Here is a 16832-nt window from a genome sequence, read left to right on the forward strand (position 1 = left end):
GGTTGCATTCCCCCAAGTGGAACATGTATGTAATTTGGGGGTTTTCCTGGGAATTTTAGCTCCTGCTCAATAAGAGCTAGCTGGCCAGGATAGCCTTGCACAAATCCATCTTGTGCACCCAATTATGACTTTTCCTGGATTGGGAAACCATTCTTGCTGCCAGTCATGCGTTAGTTACCTTCTGTTGGGCCACTACAATATTCTCTATGCAAAGCTATCCTTGAAGATCATTTGGAAGTCAAACCCCAACATACTATATTACGGGTTAGCACAATTCCAACCACGAGGAGAGAATTAAAAACAATAATTCGTGTTCCTATTAATTTTTTTAGCCAATACTAAAGCTAAAACCACTATCAAATGTCAAGCCTACCCATGTGGAGAAGACAAAATTGTAGAACATGAGAATACGTATCCCTTTTCCCTTAATATTGTAGTGAAAGAAACTGAGTTCATCTATTATGTTAAATCATTATTTGCTTGTTTGTTAAACAAGACAGTACCGTCTAGTTCACATATGAAACTAAGCCACAAACAAACAAACCATATATGTGAATCTAGCCTGCAGCTGGGATTAAGCATTGTGCTCTGAAATAATTTTATCTCAGTGTATTATGTAAAAACAACCTTTGTGGTTTATAAGCCGTTATGCTTAGATTTACATAGAAATCCTGCCAGTTATGACATAATCAACAAGCCATGGTTAAAAAACCATAGTCTAGCATGGTAGATTGTTGTGTGCTGTGGTTGGGGTACCAAGTTACATTATGTCCTATTAGTCATGGTGATGTGGATGGGACAATTGTCAATATTAACATTTTACTCCCCACCCCCGCCTCCGCAATATGAAAATATGGGGAAGAGCATTTCATATTTAGGTCTGGGGTTGCTGTTAACTTTTCAGTGTAAACTGATGCTATTAGTAGGAACATAGACACAGACTGACAGAGTAAAGAATTTTGTGTTGCCTGTTTTTATATGCAATCTATGTCTGTCTTGTTTCAGCTCTTTCTCTGGCAGGATTCAATGTGGAATGCTGTACCAATGAATTTTTTGTGACAGTAGCACATGTGATGTTGGCTGGCGAGGTGGGGCTGTTGCAGAATCTTCTATTCCAAACATCTTCATTCTGAGAAGTACCCAATTGGAGAAGGCTTAAGCCAGGAGTAGGCAGATTACTGGAGTAGTGGGCACACTTGCAATTTTTTTGTATATAACACCCATGCAAAATGGTTCTTATGGGGACATGTTTATCTATTGACAAAATGCCTGCCATTTCTGCGTTTAGCTTGGTCACAAAGCATATTAACCTGAAAGCAGCTTGGTGAAGATGCTCTATGCTGCTAATCCATCCTCCACATGTTCTTTATCATCCCAATTTACCTTTATTTTTTCTGGACAGGCAATTTGAATTAGAGCCAGTTTGGTCTAGTGGTTAAGGCAACCGTCTAGAAACCAGGAGTCTGTGAGTTCTAGTGTTGCCTTAGGCATGAAAGCTGGCTGGGTGTCCTTGGGCCAGTCACTCTCTCTCAGCCCAACTCACCTCACAGGGTGGTGGTTGTGGGGAAAATAGGAGGAGGAAGGAGTATTTGGTATGTTCGCTGCCTTGAGTTATTTATAAAAATAATAAAGGCAGGATAGTAAATAAATAGTGTTTCAAGATAAAATACTGGCTGTTGCCATCCATTGTTTTAATTACTTAAATTGACTCAGAGACATTCTTATACATAAAGTTGTTGCTGGCACTTTGCAATATAATATCTCCACCAATGTCTACTTAAAACAATGTAGAAACAGAAATTAAAATCAACTGCCTGGGAATACTGTATCTTGGTACGCTGAGACAACACATTACTTTCCACACCTTAGCCTGTTGATAGGATTTCTGTCTAATATAAATGTTAAAATATTGCTGACATCCTTATATTTCTCTGGTTGTCCATGAGTTTCAGTTCAGGAGCAGCTGAGAATTCATGCAAGAAGATACTTATTTTTTAAAGGAATTTGGAAAGGGTTGCACCAGGTACATTGTAACCTGTACATGGTTATTATAAATATCAGAAGCTTTTCTATAAATTACTTGTTACAACTGTTTTTGTAAAACAAACTGCATGATTACTTCAAGATGCTGGGGGCCTAAATCACATGAGTTTCCATGAATGTATGACAGAGAGATGAATGTAGATGGGGCCACAGATGGCTGGCTGAAGTCACAAAGATGTCACATGTGTCATGATGTCATCACACAAATATAATATGCACAGTAATGTTATGGTACACATAACAACACTTGCTCCTCTTCCTGTGGTTGTCCAAGGGTGGGGTGAGTGGCTCTGTGCAACTACTACTAAGACAAACTGGATTCACACAGTTTTCTAGGCCTTAAACTTTGTTCATAAGCTATGGTGCCTGAGTTCGCATATTACATTAAGTCAAAACCACAAGCTGCTATGGCTTAGCGTTATATGTAAGATCCGTTTATGTTACAGAAGCTTAACAGATGAGGGCTCTTTCTTTAGGCTGTAATTTAAATTGTTTTAGGGTTCTCATTTTAAATGAGAAAGTTTCACTCAGGAATAAAACATCTGGGAGAGAGAAAGAAGAGCCATTTCTATCAGGGTGAGAATCTGTGGTTCATTTGATGTAGTTGAACTATAAGCTCCTATATTACCTGTGATGGAATTTTTAAAGGGTTAATAAAAGAACTCCAAGCAGTTAACAGCAATCTTGCAGAGTAGAAGCGTGAACCAAAAAAGGAACTTGCACATTAAGCTTAATTACATTCAGAAATGAATTCAGTCTCCACACTATAGTTAGATGAAGAAAAATAGAGATAGCTTACTTTTATTCAGTAGATCTGGATACAGGTAGGTTCATAATAGAAAGCACTTAATCATCTCTGGTTCTTTGTAGACTTTCTATGTGGAATAGAAAGGGTAAGGAGCTGCATTGTGCAGCCCTCCTACTTGCAGGTCTGCCCACAGGTAATGGAGACTGTTAATCCCCAAGCCCAAGGAGGAGGAGGAAATGGAAATCAGGTGACCCATGTGACATCCCACAAGCACAATAGAGATGCGATTTGCTAGAGCAACCCCCTTATGCTTATGAGACAATGCTGAGTTGACCCCTGATAATTCCAACAACCTCAACACTGGCCAAGGCTCCTAAAATTTAAGAGTCCTACAATATCTGGCAGGCTATTGGTTTTTGCATAACTATCAACTGTGCCAGTTTGTTTGGAATAGTCATGATTTTTGGTGAATTCTCCTGCCTGAAAAAGGTGCCCCAAGAAAATCCCAGTGGGTGTGTCGATCCTGGCTGGTTGCTATTGTAGCAATGGAAGCATCAGAGCAGCATTGCAGCAATGGAGGTAGCCTGCATTATTTCCTACTTCCTTAAAGAACATGCCACTTCTTTCCCTGAATGGGGCAGACTGCTGCTTGCTCCATACTGCCACAGGAATATAGAAACCAACATAAACTGTAGAGAGGGAGGGACATGCCAGCAGCCACCAGGGCATAAAGAGGTGCTGGCTATGAAGTGCCAGAAAATGCAATGTAGGTTAGGATGTTGGTGATGGTTACTTGTAATGGAATGAAATCTAGGCTCTACCTTTTCAAACATTGTCTACAACTACCAATATTTTCTGGATACGGAACAAAGTTTTTACAACTTTTCAAAACCCCATTGTTGCCCTGTGCCTAAGCAGAAATCCAAGCAAAAATATTGTGAAACTACATGCAGTTCCTTACAGTCTGCAGAGATTAAGGAGCTGTCAAGAATACAACATACAGTACATGAAAAGTAAAAATGATCAAACCAGGTTTAATATCCTCCCCAGTGTTGGTGTGTTTTTGGTTTCACTCATCCAGCCTAATGACAGCAGAGCACTAAATGCAGATCTATTTTTTCACAGTTGTGTCTTTTGTGGTTGCTTTTTTTTTTACTGCATAATTTTCTATTTGCAGTAAAATCACTTTCAGGCAGTTAGCTGTCATTCATTATTTGGATGTGTTTCTTGGTTTGGGCTTAGGGAAAGAAAGACTGCTCCTATAGAGCTAGTGATTCAGTATAGGTAATAGTGTCTTATTCCTTTGGATCTACCCTTTTATGGTTAGAATATATTACCAAAGATATTATTTCTGTTCCAAACAATTCCAATTTTGATAAATGAAAAAACTTTTAAGTTATGGCAAAAAGACATTTTGAAATTTATATGGCAGGGAAAAAAACCAAGAATTAAATTTAAACTATTGCAAGATGCCCAAGAGAAAGGAGGCCTGGGATTACCTGATCTTAAATTATATCTGGAAGCTTGTTGTTTTCTATGGATCAAAGACTGGTTAATATTGGAAGATCAAAAACTTTTACAGTTAGAAGGACACGAAATTAAATTTGGTTGGCGTGCTTATATCTGGTATGAAAAAGTAAAATTGAACAAAGAATTTAATAATCACATTATTAGAAAAACGTTACTTAAGACCTGGGACAAATACAAAAAAAGACTACTTCCTAATATACCAAATTGGATATCACCATTAGAAGCCCTTTCAAGAAGAGAAAGCTTAGGGGACCAGACTAAATGGTTAAGATACAAAGATCTATTAAAATTTAATCAAAGCGGTCTGCCTATTCTAAAATTTCGGGAAGCACTACAAAATGAAGGCCACACGTGTAATTGGTTTACTTACCTCCAGTTAAATGAACAATTTAAGTTAGATAAAGAGAACGATAAATTTAAAAAAGAATCAGAATTTGAAAAACAATTATATTTAAATAATGATCATATTATTACAAAAATGTATAAAATCTTGTTACAAACAAATCAAGAAAATGAACAAGTTAAAACATGCATGATTAATTGGGCAAGAAATATTGGTTATGACATTCCATTAGAAAAACGGGGAAAAATGTGGACTAAGGATTTAAAGTTTTCATTATGTTATAATTTAAAGGAAAAATTTTATAAGATGATGTTTAGATGGTACTTGACACCACAAAAACTAGCAAGAATGTATAATAACACTTCAAATACATGTTGGAAATGTCAGAAAATGGAAGGAACGTTCTATCATATGTGGTGGACTTGTAGCAAAGCAAAAAAAATTTGGGCACAGATTCATGATATGTTTCAGAAAATTTTTAAGAAAAAGATGGGAAAAACCAGAATTTTTTTTATTAGGTCTCTTTGATGGTGATCAACAAGAAAAATATAGGAATTTGATGCTTTACATGATCACAGCGGCCAGATTAGTATATGCACAGTATTGGAAAAGGGAAACTATTCCAACAATGGAAGAATGGATAATAAAACTTATCGAATTAGCACAAATGGCAAAATTAACATGTTTAATGAAAGATAATATTTTGAAATTTAAGGAAATGTGGCAACCAATTTTAGATTACCTGTATGCAATTGATGAAAATGAAGCCATGATATTGGGTTTGCAATGAGTGGCCAGCTTGTTATGCAACTTGAAGTAATTGGGCTTACCTTACAGTTAAGTGCAGGAGTGGAAAAGCAATAAGGATTGTGGTCTTCTCTCCTTGCGAGTAGGGGAAACAGAGGAAAACAGGTTGTTGCCTAGTAACACTCCTGGCCATTTTTATTATTTTTACGGAAGTAATTTTTTAATTCTGCAAATTCTTTTTTTTAAAAAGAATTTTATTAAATTTCAGAAAAAGATAAAAGATACAGAAAAACAAAAAACTACAAAAAAACCTTAAAAAGTGTGAAAACACAAGAGAAATTTTTTTAATAGATTACAACAAGAAGTGACCTCCAACTTTAAACATCAAGGATATACAGCAATTTTCCATAATCCCTTTGTTGTTTATTCGTTCAGTCGCTTCCGACTCTTCGTGACTTCATGGACCAGCCCACGCCAGAGCTTCCTGTCGGTCATCAACACCCCCAGCTCCCCCAGGGACGAGTCCGTCACCTCTAGAATATCTATCCATCTTGCCCTTGGTCGGCCCCTCTTCCTTTTGCCTTCCACTCTCCCTAGCATCAACATCTTCTCCAGGGTGTCCTGTCTTCTCATTATGTGGCCAAAGTACTTCAGTTTTGCCTTTAATATAATTCCCTCAAGTGAGCAGTCTGGCTTTATTTCCTGGAGGATGGACTGGTTTGATCTTCTTGCAGTCCAAGGCACTCTCAGAATTTTCCTCCAACACCATAGTTCCAAAGCAACTATCTTCCTTCTCTCAGCCTTCCTTATGGTCCAGCTCTCGCAGCCATATGTTACTACTGGGAATACCATTGCTTTAACTATGCGGACCTTTGTTGTCAGCGTGATGTCCCTGCTCTTAACTACTTTATCGAGATTTGTCATTGCTCTTCTCCCAAGGATTAAACGTCTTCTGATTTCCTGACTGCAGTCAGCATCTGCAGTAATCTTCGCACCTAGAAATACAAAGTCTTTCACTGCCTCTACATTTTCTCCCTCTATTTGCCAGTTATCAATCAAGCTGGTTGCAATAATCTTGGTTTTTTTGAGGTTTAGCTGCAAGCCAGCTTTTGCACTTTCTTCTTTTACCTTCATCATGAGGCTCCTCAGTTCCTCTTCACTTTCAGCCATCAAAGTGGTATCATCTGCGTATCTGAGATTGTTAATGTTTCTTCCAGAGATTTTAACTCCAGCCTTGGATTCCTCAAGCCCAGCTTGTCGCATGATGTGTTCTGCATACAAGTTGAATAGGTAGGGTGAGAGTATACAGCCCTGCCGTACTCCTTTCCCAATCTTAAACCAGTCCGTTGTTCCGTGGTCTGTTCTTACTGTTGCTACTTGGTCGTTATACAGATTCTTCAGGAGGCATACAAGATGACTTGGTATCCCCATACCACTAAGAACTTGCCACAATTTGTTATGGTCCACACAGTCAAAGGCTTTAGAATAGTCAATAAAACAGAAATAGATGTTTTTCTGAAACTCCCTGGCTTTTTCCATTATCCAGCAGATATTGGCAATTTGGTCTCTAGTTCCTCTGCCTTTTCTAAACCCAGCTTGTACATCTGGCAATTCTTGCTCCATGAACTGCTGAAGTCTACCTTGCAGGATCTTGAGCATTACCTTACTGGCATGTGAAATGAGTGCCACTGTTCGATAGTTTGAACATTCTTTAGTGTTTCCCTTTTTTGGTATGGGGATATAAGTTGATTTTTTCCAGTCTGATGGTCATTCTTGTGTTTTCCAAATTTGCTGGCATATAGCATGCATTACCTTGACAGCATCATCTTGCAAGATTTTGAACAGTTCAGCTGGGATGCCGTCGTCTCCTGCTGCCTTGTCATTAGCAATGCTTCTTAAGGCCCACTCAACCTCACTCTTCAGGATGTCTGGCTCTAGCTCACTGACCACACCGTCAAAGCTATCCCCGATATTGTTATCCTTCCTATACAGGTCTTCTGTATATTCTTGCCACCTTTTCTTGATCTCTTCTTCTTCTGTTAGGTCCTTGCCATCTTTGTTTTTGATCATACCCATTTTTGCCTGGAATTTACCTCCAATGTTTCTAATTTTCTGGAAGAGGTCTCTTGTCCTTCCTATTCTATTGTCTTCTTCCACTTCCGCACATTGCTTGTTTAAAAATAATTCCTTATTTCTTCTGGCTAACCTCTGGAATTTTGCATTTAATTGGGCATATCTCCCCCTATCACTGTTGCCTTTTGCTTTCCTTCTTTCTTGGGCTACTTCTAGTGTCTCAGCAGACAGCCATTTTGCCTTCTTGGTTTTCTCTTTCTTTGGGATGTATTTTGTTGCCGCCTCCTGAACAATGTTGCGAACTTCTGTCCAGAGTTCTTCCGGGAGCCTATCTACTAAGTCCAGTTCCTTAAATCTATTCTTCACCTCCACTGCATATTCCTTAGGAATATTAGTGAGCACACCAAGCAGTTCGAAAACATGCAAATGTGAGTAGATTAATTGGTACCGCTTCGGCGGGAAGGTAACGGCGTTCCGTGAGTCATGCTGGCCACATGACCCGGAAGTGTCCTATGGACAACGCCGGCTCCAAGGCTTTGAAACGGAGATGAGCACCGCCCCCTAGAGTCGGACACGACTGGACTTTACGTCAAGGGAAACCTTTACCTTTACCTTTACCATATCTAGCTGATCTGTGGGTCTTCCCTAATCTCTTTAGTCTGATCCTAAATTGTGCAAGAAGTTCGTGATCGGAACTACAGTCAGCTCCAGGTCTTGTTTTTACCGACTGTATAGATGTCTGCCACCTTTGGCTGCAAAGGCTGTAGTCAATCTGATTTCGGTGTTGTCCTTTATACATGCCCATGTATAAAGCCGTCTTAGGTTGTTGGAAGAGAGTGTTTGTTATGTAGAGTGAGTTGTCTTGGCAAAATTCTATCAGTGTCATGTTCACTGTTTCAATGTAGTTTATACATCGTAATGTTTCACATGCCATGGCGCTGATGCGCATTTCTGTTTGGGAGGGAGCTGCTGTGAAACCTTGTACCAAGCTCTGTATGTGAAATCAGTACAATGGAATGTGTTTGGGTTATGTTATCTGTTCAAGGCCTTTTCCCGCAGACCATCAGAAACTGTTAGGAGCACCTGGGATTGTGAACTTGAGAAGATTCTACGGGGGGAGGGATTTCATTTGCACTGAGGGTTTTTAGTTTGAATCTGGCGCGCTTTCACCATTCTCAGCTTTCTCTGTGATCCTGCACACTATTCTTTAATAAATCAGATATCTTTGAATTCCTGCTCATGAGTCTGATGGTGTTTTAGAATAGGCAACCATTACAATCAGCCTATGTCCTGCTTCATTTTGTTCTCCCAGGCCATGCTTACCTGTAATTCCAGGTGTCATCTGACTGCCCACCTTAGCATTCCAGTCTCCTGTGATGAAAATAACATCTCTTTTAGGCATGTTGTCTAGTAGGTGCTGCAGATCCTCACAAAACTGATCTACTTCAGCTTCTTCAGCATCTGTGGTTAGGGTGTATATTTGGATCACTGTGATGTTAGATAGCTTGCCCTGAATTTCAATTGAGATCATTCTATCGTTTTTTGGATTGTAGCCAAGCACTGCTTTAGCCACTTGAGTATTAATTAGGAAGGCTACTCCATTTCTTCTGTGGTCCTCTTGTCCACATTAGTAGATCTGGTGGTCATTTGATGTGAAGTAGCCCATTCCAGTCCATTTCAGTTCACTGACACTCAAAATGTCTATCTTTAATCTTGACATCTCACCAATAACCACATCCAATTTGCCCTGGCTCATAGATCTTACATTCCAGGTTCCAATGGTGTGTTGATCCTTAGAACATCGGATTCGCCGTTCACCACCAGCACCGTTGGCCGCTAGCCGACCTTTTGGCTTTGAGCTAGCTGTGTCATCACGTCTGGGGCTAGTTGAACTCATCCTTTGTTCTTCCCCAGTAGCATTTTGACCATCTTCCGACCTGGGAGTCTCATCTTCCGATGGTATACCGACATATCTCTGGTTGTACTGATCCATTTAGTTTTCACGGCAAGAATACTGGGGTGGGTTGCCATTACCTTCCCCAGGGATCGCATTTAGTCTGACCTCTCTGTCATGACCTTCCCGTCTTGGGTGACCCTTCATGGTTTAGCTCATGGCATCATTGAGGTGCTCAAGCTCCAGCACCACAAGGTAACGATCCTTTGCTGAAGAATCAATCCCTTACTCTAATTTAAAACAAAAGCACATTATTTCAGTAAGTCAACCCCTTAGCACATTATAAAAATCACTAAATACCATTGCTCCCTCTCCTTATATTAAAAGAAAAGAAAGTATAAATCACCTAATCAACTCCTCCCCATAACAATTAATTATTCCCTTCTTACTACTATTCTAAACATTCCTGTCCGCTGTAATAAAGATTAAAAATTAAAAAAAAAACATGTAAATTGTCTGCCATTATAATTAATACAAGAAACATGGATTAATTTTTTAAAAGCCTTAATAATCTTAATCCCAATCATTAACAATAAGTAAAATCATCAAAAGCCAAAAGACCATCCAGATAAATATTTTTTGCCCCTTAACCCATTTCAAAAAGACCAAAGCATTTATATATCCCTGTAATAAACACAGAGCTATTTTCTTAAAGAAATCAAAAAGCCCAAATGCTCCCCTCACAAATGCAGACTTCTCTTCAAAAAACCTCCCATACATAATGACCCCTTCTTTTCCATAGCATTCCATCAGAAAGTCAAATTCACTCATGTCTTGCAACTCAATTTCTCAGTTAAACTTCTTCAATTCAGCATTGTCAATTTCATCGGACATTTCAACAGAAGCCCCATCTTGCTCTTAGAAGAGACATTTCCATTGCTGTTAAATTCTTTAATTTTGTCCACAGTATCCTCAACCTGATGGCACATTTTAGACCACATATTTTCCACAATACTCTGAATGTCTTGCATAATAACTTGGCAGGTATCAGAAAAAATCTGCTTAATATCTGCTTTAATATCTCGATGGAAGTCAGGGAGAACTTGGTTAAGATCATCCATGTCTCACGCAGTAAATTATGGCGCCCCCTAGGTACTTAACCAGCAAAAGTAAAAGATAATGGAAAATTTCTGAACTGAGTTAAGATAAGTCACTTCCCCAGAGAAAGTAGCAGCAGGAAAGTAAAAGTTCAGAACAGCAGATTCAACATGTAGGAAAAATACTAAAATCTTCAAAATTAGCACAGAAATAATAACAGGGATATATATATATATATATATATATATACACACACACACACATACATACATACATACACATACAGACAGACAGACTCTCAACCCTCCTTAGTGTTGGATGGAAAGCAAACTCCAAAGCTTAAAAAGAATTTTTTTAAAAAAAATTAATCACAAAAATAATAAGCACTAAAAGAGATAATTTCTCCTTAATGTAGAAAGCCTCTCTTAGGGTACAAATACTTAAAAAAAATAAATTGGGTGCTTTAGAAATGGGGTGGCTGGTCTTAATGTCCCTTTAAGGCTGCAGCGTGGCTTGGAAATGGTAATGTCCCAGCCTCCCAGTGAAGTCTTAACCTTTGATTGCGAACACTGTTTACGATCTCCTGGCTGCAATTCGCTGTCCAGAGGACAAATGGGTCAATTCCAAGCATTTTCATTGATCTGCAAAAACGCTCCTGGGCTTCAGGAAAAACCAGCCTGAGCCTGAAAAAACTGCCACAATGCCAGTTCTGCCTGCGGAGCTCGCGGGCCCAGCTGTTCAGTCCACCATGTTCCCACCGGAAGTCAATTCTGCAAATTCTTCTTCTTCACTCCTGCTCTCTTCCTCTGGCACAGTTTACTCTGGATGAGTACATTATAATGAAGAGATGACACCATTCCATGTAATAATGGTAGCAAAATTAAAAGCTACATTAGCTTTAATTTGTATGTATTTACACTTAATTTATACCCCTGTTTTACTCTGAACAGCTCAAGGCAGTGTACATAATGCTCCCTCCTCCTATTTTCCCCACAACAACAACCTTGTGAGGTAGGTTGGGTGGAGGGAGAGACTGGTCTCAGGTTGCTCGATTCTGTGCCTAAGGGAGCTCAGAGTCTCCCAGTTTCTAGTCCAATATCTTAATCACTACACCAGATTGGCTCTATATAATACCATTAATGAAAAGAGAGCCACTTTGGTGTAGTGGTTAAGGCATCAGGCTAGAAACTGTGAAACTGTGAATTCTAGCCTTGCCTTAAGCCCAAAGCCAGCTGGGGGACCTTGGGCCAGTCACTCTCTCTCTGCCCTAGGAAGCAGGCAAGGGCAAACCACTTCTGAAAACCTTGCCACGGAAACTGCAGGGACTTGTTCAGGCAGTCGCCAGGAGTCAAGACTGACTTGAAGGTACCAAACAAACAAACAAAGCTCTACCTTGGGATAAAGCAGCAAATTTGCAAGTAAATTTATATTCCACTTAAAAAACCACTTACTAAATGAAAATGTCAGAATTTGCTTTTGCAGCATCACGTGATTCAACATTATCTACATTCCCAAGAAATAAAGTTATGTACAGTATACGGAACAGTTCTTAAAATTGTGTGGTCTTTGTATTGCAGTTTATATTTAGAGAGAAGTGAACCGTATTTCATCCTATGTGGATGCAATACATAGAAATGTATTCTCCAATGGCTCAAGTCAAATAATAGTTAGAATTAATACTTAATGGCTGAATCACAAGCAACTTAGAGGGTGGCCATACATTTTTATAAAGCTGTTTTGCATATGGAAATGCTGTCAATATTTACTCCCACAGAGGCTGGCCCAGACAAAATAGGGAGCAAAGCCTGGAGGGAAACATTTTTTGGTGGGTAGTAGGAGAAAAAATAATGATGGAACGTGACCATTTCACATTAGGCAGAAGTTTTGGGGGGTCAAGACAGGGAGCAAATGGGTCACTATTTAATTTTCTTATTATGGTATTACTGTTCTTCTACCAATATGGCTGGGAGAGATGCCCATGGGTACAGTGTACAGATTTCCCTCACTTCATGTAAATTTGCTATTATGCAATTGATCATTTTTATCCCAAATCATTGTTATGCAATTTTGTACCAACATAGTCAGTTTGTACCAAAGGTCTGGAAACATGCCAAAACTGCTGAAACATTTTCTCATCAAAATCCCTTTTATACACCTCACTCACCCACTTATCATTGTGATGGGAGGTGGTTCTAGTTAATGCATCCTGTCCCCCACTTACTTCTGTAACCGCAATAGCTATTACTGTTGCTGTGGGGTCAAATGGCCATCAACATCTTGTCCTTACTCAAAATCAAAAGGAAAAGGACCTCTCTAACACTAGAAAGAAAGTCGGACATACTACATCACACCAAAGCTGATGAAAGATCCTCAGCCCTAGGATGAGCTTTTAACCTGGGCAAGTACACTGCTTGCAACACAACAAAGAATGCTAATAAAACTTGTAATGCCATGATGTGCATTCTGCCTCTTTGTCTGCCATGATAACCACACACCATAGAAATCCAGTTGTAGAAAAGATGGAAAAAACACCTTTGCTGTACATAAAACACAAGACAAGGAAGAACACATGTTTCAGCAGGCCCTAAAAATGTATGAGCACATTTGTCAACACATCTGGTTACAAAATTTGCCACCATATCCCACAACCCCCTTGCTTCCACTGATTCAGTGTCTGGCTTCATGCACATTCATTTTATATAAAGTTTTGGGGGAAGGTATCCCTAGCATAAAGTGAGGGAAGGCTGTACTTGAGTGACTAGGGACCATATCTGCTGCTCTGTTTCAAGAAGCAAAATGACTTGGGTCACTCCAGTTGTTTCAAACAAGAATTAACAATTTCTAGTTTCCCATTTCAAAATATATTTATTGGGAAGTTTTAATATGCACTACATCAACAGTTCTCATTCTGTGGGGGTATTTCATGTGGTCTGGAATATATATAATGTTACATTATTATTCATGATGTAATTTGATTAAAAATACAGTTGTATGTAATACAATATTTTTTAAACCTCTACTCTGCACATTCAGTAGCCAGAACTGCCAAAGGAAGTGATTTTGGTGTGATCCTGATGAGCAGCATCTAAGCTGAACTAGAACAACTGAATCAGTTGTAACTTTAAAAGGAAGGTTTATAACAGGAAAAGCATTAAAGGGATATGCAAAGCCTAGCCTAACCAGCAGCATCTTATCAAGCAGAAAGTCAGAGAGCAAGCGATCTGGAACGACAAAGGCAGGAAGGAAGCACTTTGAGATTAGCAGACAAAGAGCAGGCAGGGTAAGAGATTAAGAGAGAAGACAGAGAAAATTCCAGTCTCTCTATTGCACCCACTGTCCCTTGTGGTCTGTAAATTGTGAGGTCCTGAAAAGTTAGTGCAATTGAAGTCACATTTCCAATATGAAAGTTCAAAAACAGAATGACTATTTTTTATCTGTCACACTCATGTGAATGCAAGTTTAGAACGGCTTGTTTATGTAGTGACCTGCAAAAGCTTTGGAGAATAATGTAGTGTTCTGCATAAAATAAAATGTAGCACATACCCAAGCACAACTCTCTTTATTTTAAAAGAGTAATAGTTGTCTATATTGTTCTGTTCCTTTCAATGGCATCTCAAATCTGATGCCCCAAAGAATCACTTCTCTTGGTAAGGTAGCTGCTTCCCTCTAGTTCTTCCTAGAACATACCTATTTTCACCATTATTCTACACTTTCTGGCTGGGTTCATCTATCATGCTAAGCCATGGCTAACTGAATAAATCACAATTTCCTGGGTTTATAATATCCCCATGGTTTACAAACCAGAAAGTCTAGAACCATACAATACACTAAACCAAAACCAAACGAAACACACTATGGGTTAGAGCGGGATTCCCGCCACAAACTCTTCAGCTCATCAACCCCTTCATGAAGTTTCAGATTCTTCATCGACCCCCAAATATTTATTATATGAAAATAATTTAATAAATACTACTTTGACTAATAGTGCTACAAATAACAACAACGGATAGTTCCATCGACCCTTGGGGGTTGATATTGACCACTTTGGAGAACTCTGGGTTAGAGTGATTTATGAAGCTAGCCTGTTTCCTCTTCAGGCTCTGTATATCCAATATATAGCTATAGAGCTTCTGGACATTTGCTTTCTTATCAGATTTTCTCTTATTCCCCCCACTTTTCCTCTTCTCCAGTGGTGTCTGTGGAGGTGATGGTGTCAAAAAAAGTCAAGATGGTGATGGCAACCATGTGATTGAAGCTCTCTCCCTTTTTACATGCACTGTGGATGTATTGCATATAAAATAGGGCCGAGGCTTCATTCTTGTGCTTGTGGCCTCCATCTTGATTTTTTGACACCCCTGCAGACACCCCTGCTCTTCCACTTGCTTAGTCCAAAAACAAAACTGTCCTAATTGTCCTTTATGGGCCTGTTGTATGTTTACATCAGAATTAAGGTGCAATGACATCCACTTTCCCATATTAATCATATGAAGGGCATGCAGTTAATGAAAGAGACAGTTGGGCTGGATGGCCACTTGCCCTACCATTGAATTTATGTAATTCCCTGGTTTACTCCCTGAAATCAATGAATTGAACCTGGGAAGCTTATGCCTATGCCCAAGATTCATGTACATTAAAAGTAATGATTATGTACTTAATATTGTTCTTCAATCTACCTATTACTTTGTCTGCATTCATTCTCAGCCACTTATCCCCTAAGTCTTGAGCTCAATTTTTTTTCCAGTGTCAGGTATCTTTTGTGGCTTCTTAAGCAAAGTTAAAATAAATGAAGGGGATATGTAAACCCTCTTTCTAAAAGTTCAGATAAAGTAAAATGGCTAAGATTAGGAATACAATTTTTCTTGCAAAAGAAGTCCTTGTGCTGTTTCTTCCTTTAAATTTTTTCTTGTAACAATAGAATGGAATAATACCCACTTGCAATGTCTATTTCACTTTGAAAGATGGGATATAAATTATGATAGATTAGACTACTATGAAATACTGTAGTAATTTTCTTTCATTTTATATGAAAAGTAAATTATGTCAGTTTAATGCAGTTACATTCACTACTAAAATTTTTATTAGTATTTAAAGCATGTCAGTAATAAAAATTTGGGCCAACTACCAATTAGGATTTTTAGTTACTGTAACTAAATATAATAGTTTATGGTTAATAATGGATCATAGCTATTAATAAATACAGTGTAAGGTAACTTTTTAAATTTTTATTTTATTCACGATTGCAAAAATACTGTAGAAGCAAATAGCTTCTTCATTAATATCTCCATTAATAAAATACCAACTGGTTTAATTCTGCATAATTCATGTGATAATTGATAAATCATTAAAAATAATTATTGGTATGTTATTAGTGTCCCTTGCCCTATTCTAGAATGATTTACTAATATCAGATGGGATCCAAACTTGATTGAATCAAAGTGCTGTAGAAATAGTTGAAACAATTGTGATTCAAGGTGCAGTGACTTCAGTGGAAACTAAGAACAATTACCTTGGCTGGAAGTGAATCTATTTAAAAATGGAAAATAACATATACTAAACAAAAGAGAAATACAACATAATGAAATAAAAATGTTTTCATGTGGGGTGCTCTTCTTTTTTGTTCAGTTTGCCCACCAACCAGAACCTTATCCTTATTCCTTGTCCTATCTGAATTTCTTAATTTTCCTCTCCAGAAGTTTTCCATAGTCACTGAATGTATATCATATTTAGTGTTTTTTGTTTAGAAACATTTGTACTTCTGCAAATCTCAAAGTTGTCATGTGTGTGGCTGATCCTGTTTTTGGCAATATATGCAACAGCAATGAGACAAGAAAACCAGAAAAATAGAGAACATTCAGTAGCTCTCATAACATGATTCCTTGTGATGTCTGAAATAATTAATATAACACCTCCCCAAGTGTTTTTCTTCACTACCTTACAGTTTCTTCAGTTGTATTCCCCACGCACCTTTCTTTGTCTTGCTACATCTGTGTTGAATCAAACTCAACTGAGATAGATAAATGCATGCCCAACATGCTATTCCCTTTTGGGATATGCAGTGTTATGCAGAACATTAGAAAAGGTGCAAAAATAGTAAACCAAATAAATTATAGATATTAATTCAGCTGAAGGCTCCTTTTTTAGCCTTCCTCACCCACTTCCAAAACAATGTTTTGATTTTCATGAAAATTACTCTGCATTTTCTCTGCTTCTTTGAAACTTAAGCACTCCATCCTCTCTTTGACTACACTCTTTGCAGATATCTTTTTTTCTATATACACATTATACTATACAGCCATTCCCTCTCAGCCCTGATCAGTGTTAGGCTCAGTGACTAGCTCCCTGAAAAACAAACACCT

This window comes from Candoia aspera, chromosome 4 (genome assembly GCF_035149785.1).
Source record: "Candoia aspera isolate rCanAsp1 chromosome 4, rCanAsp1.hap2, whole genome shotgun sequence".
NCBI lineage: Eukaryota > Metazoa > Chordata > Lepidosauria > Squamata > Boidae > Candoia > Candoia aspera.